Source organism: Petaurus breviceps, unplaced genomic scaffold (genome assembly GCF_028583685.1).
Source record: "Petaurus breviceps papuanus isolate PSGF00001 unplaced genomic scaffold, PetGlider_PUasm1.0 140, whole genome shotgun sequence".
NCBI classification, from domain to species: Eukaryota; Metazoa; Chordata; class Mammalia; order Diprotodontia; family Petauridae; genus Petaurus; species Petaurus breviceps.
Genome location: NW_027185698.1, coordinates 27,315,175 through 27,320,694, shown reverse-complemented (window position 1 = coordinate 27,320,694; position 5,520 = coordinate 27,315,175). Strand labels below are relative to the sequence as shown.

The window sequence follows — 5,520 nt, the reverse complement described above, 5'->3', positions numbered from 1 at the left end:
CCATTCCTACCTTTCTAGTCTACTTACATTTAACTGCTACTTCCCCCATACCTCCCCGCCCCAGCTCTCACATACTCAGTACTCCAGTGACTCTGGCCTCTTTACAAATCTGAGCACATGATTCCCAGTGTTTTCACTGGCTGTCCCCCACAGCTAGAACTTATTCCCTCTTTATCTCTACCTTCACACTTCCCTGGCCTCCTTCAAGTCTCATCTAAATCCCCATCTTCTATAGGAAACCTTTCCCAGTCCTCCTCAATCTTAATACCTTCCCTCCAATTTGCCCTCCTTATGTCTTATTTTACAGAGTTATTTGAATTTTGCCTCCCCATTGGACTGTAATTTGCCTTTGTGTCCCCAGTGTTTAGAACAATGCCTAGCACATAGTAGGTGTCCAATAAGTTTGCTGACTGACTGACATAGGTTTCTTTGGGGGGGTGAAAATGGGATTTACTATCATTTTAGCCCCTCCCCCAATCCAGTAGCCCTATTGGTTTTCTTTCTGAAGGGAGTCCAAGATATCGGTAATTGTTTAGAGCTTGGAGGGTTGCATTTGTTCCTGTGGAAAGTGGGACTCATTGAAAAAAATGATGTTGGGACTACCCTACCAGCAATCTGAAGTTCATTCCTCTTCCAAAAAGAGGCACCACCACCACAGGATAGTACAAGAACTCAAAGACCTGCACACATTCCTGTGGTAAGAGATTCATATCAGAATGCTGGGAAACCCTACTCCCACCTCAGTAATTTTTAAGTTTGTTTTTCTTCTAAGGAGAGTCCAGACTATGGGGTGGCACTATGAGACAGCTAGAGGGTTAAGTAGGTGAAACACTGGGCCTGCTGACAGGAAACCCTGAGTTCAAAGGTGACCTCAGACGCTTACTAGCTTTGTGACCCTGGGCAAGTAATTTAACTTCTGTTTGCCTTAGTCCACTGGTGAAGGAAATGGCAAACCACTCCAGTATCTTTGCCTAGAAAACTCCACGGACAGCAGGGTCCACAGAGACATGAAGATTTGAACAACATCTATGATAAACATGGATCTCTGGAAAGATTGAGGATCTCCGGGAAGTGGGATCATCAGTGGGAAGAGAGCTCTTTGCATGTTTTAGGGCCTAATTTGAGACTTTTATTGGTTTTCTGCCTTATTTATAAAATCCTTTAGGTCCTTCCCCTTTCTTACATTTTGTGTGGGGTGGAATTCAGACAGTCCTGTACCTGATATATATGTTATCATCTTGAGTACTGAAGTGTGATCTGGTGGGCCCTTTGTTTCACATATGTGGAAACCTAAGCATTGCACTCAAGTGTCTTCTGAAGATCCCCAGAGAAAGGGAAGAGACTGAATCTGCTCAAAAGAGTAATATTTTGGGTTACTTCCAAGATTGGACCTGGTCTACATAAGCCTAGAACTTGGGGTGCTGAGCTATGGGTTTCACCATCATCTGGAAGTTAATTTTCTTGAACAGTAATACCTCTCCTTAAGAAATTGCTGCAGAACAGCTGTGACATAGTTGTTAAGTCCATTATTATTCTTCATGCTCAGGGGTAATTGCAAGCTAGCTGTAATCACACATTGGTTATTCGCCATTAGTTGGGAAAACCTTTTGGATTCTAGAAACTGATAATGTTCCAAAGTAGAACACTGAGATTTATTTTAGTGAATTATTTACCTTTTTAGGTTATATCTTTCTTTCTTTGATCCTAACCAAAGCCCGTTTTACAGCTTTTTTCTGCAATTTGTCCATGTAGTCCCATAAAACCTACCATGTTTCCCCGATAATAAGACACTGTCTTATTATTTTTTTTTTAACAGAAAAACACCAGAGGGCTTATTTTCAGGGGAGGGCTTATTTTAATGAACATTGACAGCAATTTTAATAAACAGGTAAATGTGAACAAAAAAATGTACCTTTATTCAATAAGCAAATCACTGGGGAAGAACAGGATGATGCGCTCACTGCTGCAGCTCTGATTGGATGCAGCTCGGAGCGCAGCATATGTTTCACGGTGGGGGGGGGAGACGGTGCATACAGAGGGTACCGTAATGTAGCATGTAGCGCAGGGGATCACCTTCACTACAGTAGCAATCTCAATAGGGCTTATTTTCAGGGGAGGGCTTATTTTAGAGGAATCTTACACAGTAAGGGGAGGGCTTATTTTCGGGATAGGTATTATTATCGGGGAAACACGGTAAATAGAAAGTCTACTCAACTTGCTATAGACCTTTTTTTCTTTTATTATCTCAGGAATACCTATATAACATTTAAGTTATTGATTGTCTCTCATATACTAGTCATATGCTTTTTGAGCCAAATACATCCTTAGGAATGGTTTTCGTGTCATTTTCATGAACAAGTCATCGTTAGTCATACACTGCTTGAATTAAGAGTCAAACAACCCCAGGTTAAAATCCCAGCTTTACCATTGGTAATAGCTCTAGGACTCAGTTTTCTCATCTGTAAAAAGATGGGTTGGGGGAAGGGGTTAAATTAGACAGTCTTTCGGTTCAGGAAGCTCCCTTCCAGTTTTAAATCTATGATACTGTAACTGAGGAAGTGATACAAGTGTATGTCAACTGCCTCTGTGTATCCAAGTTAAATGAATCTTAAATCTATAGTCAAAGTTGCCATTTAATTCAATACTTTAATTTTATAGATGGGAAATCTGAGACCCAGAAAGGCTGAGTAACTTGCCCAAGGTCAGACGGAGAGTAAATGGGAAAGACAGGATTTGAATTTATGTCCTATGAATCCAATTTCAGTTCTCTCCCCACTGTCCTATACCATCTCCCTTAGGGAGCCCATTGGAGATAATCTATTTCAGTACCCTCATTTTAAAGATTTTCTTAAAAAGGGTTCCCAGAATAGCAAAAAGACCCAGTGGTTGTGTGGTCTAGAGCTTTTTCAGTGCTGAAAGCACTCACATTTGTAGTTAAAAGACTTGAGTTTGCATTCCAGCTTTGCCACTGGGTAAATTGTCAATTGATTGAAGGCAAAGACTATTTTGTTTTGTCTTTGGATCACTGTTGATTAGATGTTTGTTGTATTGAATTCAACAATCATTCAGCAAATGTTCTTTAAGCTTCTACTATGTGCAAAGCATTATGTTAAATGCTGAAGAAACAAAAATAAAATTGAAACAGTTCCTACCCTCAAAGAGCTTACATTCTACAGAGGAGACAACACAAAGACACTGTGGTACAGGAAGAGAACACTGACTGTGGAATCAGAAGATGAGTTCAAATGCTCTTCTGATACTAAGTGTATGACCTTGGGAAGCTCATTTGGCCTCTCTGGGCCTATTCCATTTACTCCTATGAATATTGCAGAAAATAATGGGTACAAAACTCTTTGAAACTATATAATGGGCAACATAAATGTAGTTATTGCTAGATGAACTGATTATTCAGTGAACTGATTTTAGTAATAGTGACCTAAAGCACAGTTATTTAACTGAATTAGCCTTAAAATACTTTGAACTAGAAATATATTAACAGAACCTAACAAACAATGGTCTGAGCATTCTTGGGGATGTTGAAGACAACTCAGAGAAAATGAGATTAGGAAAATGTTAGAAATTAAAGAGGGAAAATAGGATTATATTACACTGCAAAGTTGGTGCATTTTGTATTTTAAATAAATATTTAATTTCATATTTGATATTTTAAGATAGGGTTTCTTAACCTGGGATCCCCCAATGGGTCCATAGATAGATTTCAAGAGGTCCTTGAGCTTGATTGATACACACACACATTGTGTATCTATATATCTATATATCCAGATATATACATGTATATGATGGCACTATATACAAATATATTATATATAAATCTATGTCTATATAGTTGGTTTCCTTTGTAATATTATGTATTTTGCTTTATCCCTTTAAAAACATTATTCTGAGAAGGATCCCAAAGGTTTTACCAGACCTAAAGGGCCAATAATGTACTCCCCCAAAAGTCAAGGAATTGTGCTTTAGAGAGAAAAAAAAATATCACAAAAGTACCATCTACAGTATCTGGTACATAGGTACTCATTCTTACAGTTGAAGTGAAATTAACTGTATTGAATTTTCTTAGAGAATTCAACCAGCATTGATTAAGTAGCTTCCTTTCTAGCCACTGGAGATACAAAGACATACATGAACAACATTCTCTACCCTCGAGAAACTTCTACTTTAGGGAGCGAAGAATAAAATCTTTTACGCAAATGAGTAAATACCAACTATGTATTATAATGATGGACAACTTATACACATTTCCTGGATCCTAGTTTGGCAAAATTTGTTTTGGGCCTCTGCCCTGAGATTAAAGGTAATACCCAGTCAAAGAGGGGTTTTCCATTACAGTCTAGAAACAGGGGCTTCCCAAGAAAAAGAGACAAGTTCTTGATTGGGCTGGGCCTGTAATCATGATAGGAGACAGATTCAGACAGAATCTCAACTCTGCCACAGCCATGACCTTGAACTTTTCCCTTTGAGATTCATCCCACTGACCCCACCAAAAAAAGAAAGCATAATTTCACTTAAAATGATTTAATAAACGATGTTTATGCACCGTTCTTCAGTGACACAGTCCCCAAATTGTTGTTCCCACCTGCAAATATCCTTAAGTTTCTCCTCTTTCTCCCACAATGAGGCAATGCCCTTTCGTCTTTAAAAGGCATCTTGAAGTAATATGGCCAGCAGAGTAAGGGGTAAAGGAGGGGGCTGCAAAGCTTTGCATCCCTGGGACCCTTGACCCTGACTACTTCAGCCTGGGGTGAGTAGGGACAACCTCACTCTTGCTCCCTCCTTCCTAAATAGGACTCTTTGAAATGTGAGTTTTATGGGCAGGATCGCAGTTGCTTTAAATTATCGGAGTTGGCGAGTGCCTGAGAGAGAGAAGGAGTGGGAGGCTGTTTGAATTGGGAAAGACAGTTGCAGAACTTAGTTCCACAAGAGCATGAGTTCCTTAGCTTCAAACGCCTTCCTGGGGCTCTGACAAGTACTGCCTTTTCTCCTCCAGAGCTTTTCTGTGACATTTCGAAGGGGCTTTGAGAAAACAAACGTCTCTGGCATCCAGTTGTTGCGTTGACCAAATTCATGGGACAATCAGTACGAGGGAGTTTCATGTTCTTGTGGGCAATTTGATGTGTCAGCTCCTTGGAGGGAAGGTAAGCTGGCATTTCCCCTGAGCATATTGAGGGGCAGGGGGAGGGAGTGGAAGGAGCTTGTGGGGGATGCTTTGAGAGACGCTCCTGCTTCCTTATTCCTGGTGTTTGTCCCTCATCAGGAGTGTTTAGTGGAGGAAGGGAAGGCAGCTGCTCCCAGAGAGATGGGATATTTTTTAAAAATTCTTCTTCTTTTAAGAGAGTGTGGGAGCAAATGATGAATTGGCTGCTGAAAAGTTTCAGCAGTTGCTGTTTTTTGGTTCCTGTGGCTTTTGGGGTGTGAAGGGATCTTTGGGAAATAGTTTTGGATTTAGGAAAAATGATTGCCTCCTTTCAAAACATTTCTCAAAACCCCAACCTGAGCTGG

At 40.1% G+C, this 5,520-nt stretch overlaps 1 protein-coding gene across 1 annotated transcript in view; it reads left to right on the top strand.

Moving 5' to 3' along the window:
- The first annotated feature begins 4,821 nt into the window (after positions 1–4,821).
- CC2D2A (coiled-coil and C2 domain containing 2A) overlaps positions 4,822–5,520 on the top strand; it is a 342,921-nt gene continuing 342,222 nt past the window's right edge. The window contains exon 1 of the mRNA XM_069074941.1: positions 4,822–5,156. The gene's annotated coding sequence lies outside the window, so the exon portion shown is untranslated. The remainder of the gene's footprint in view (positions 5,157–5,520) is intronic.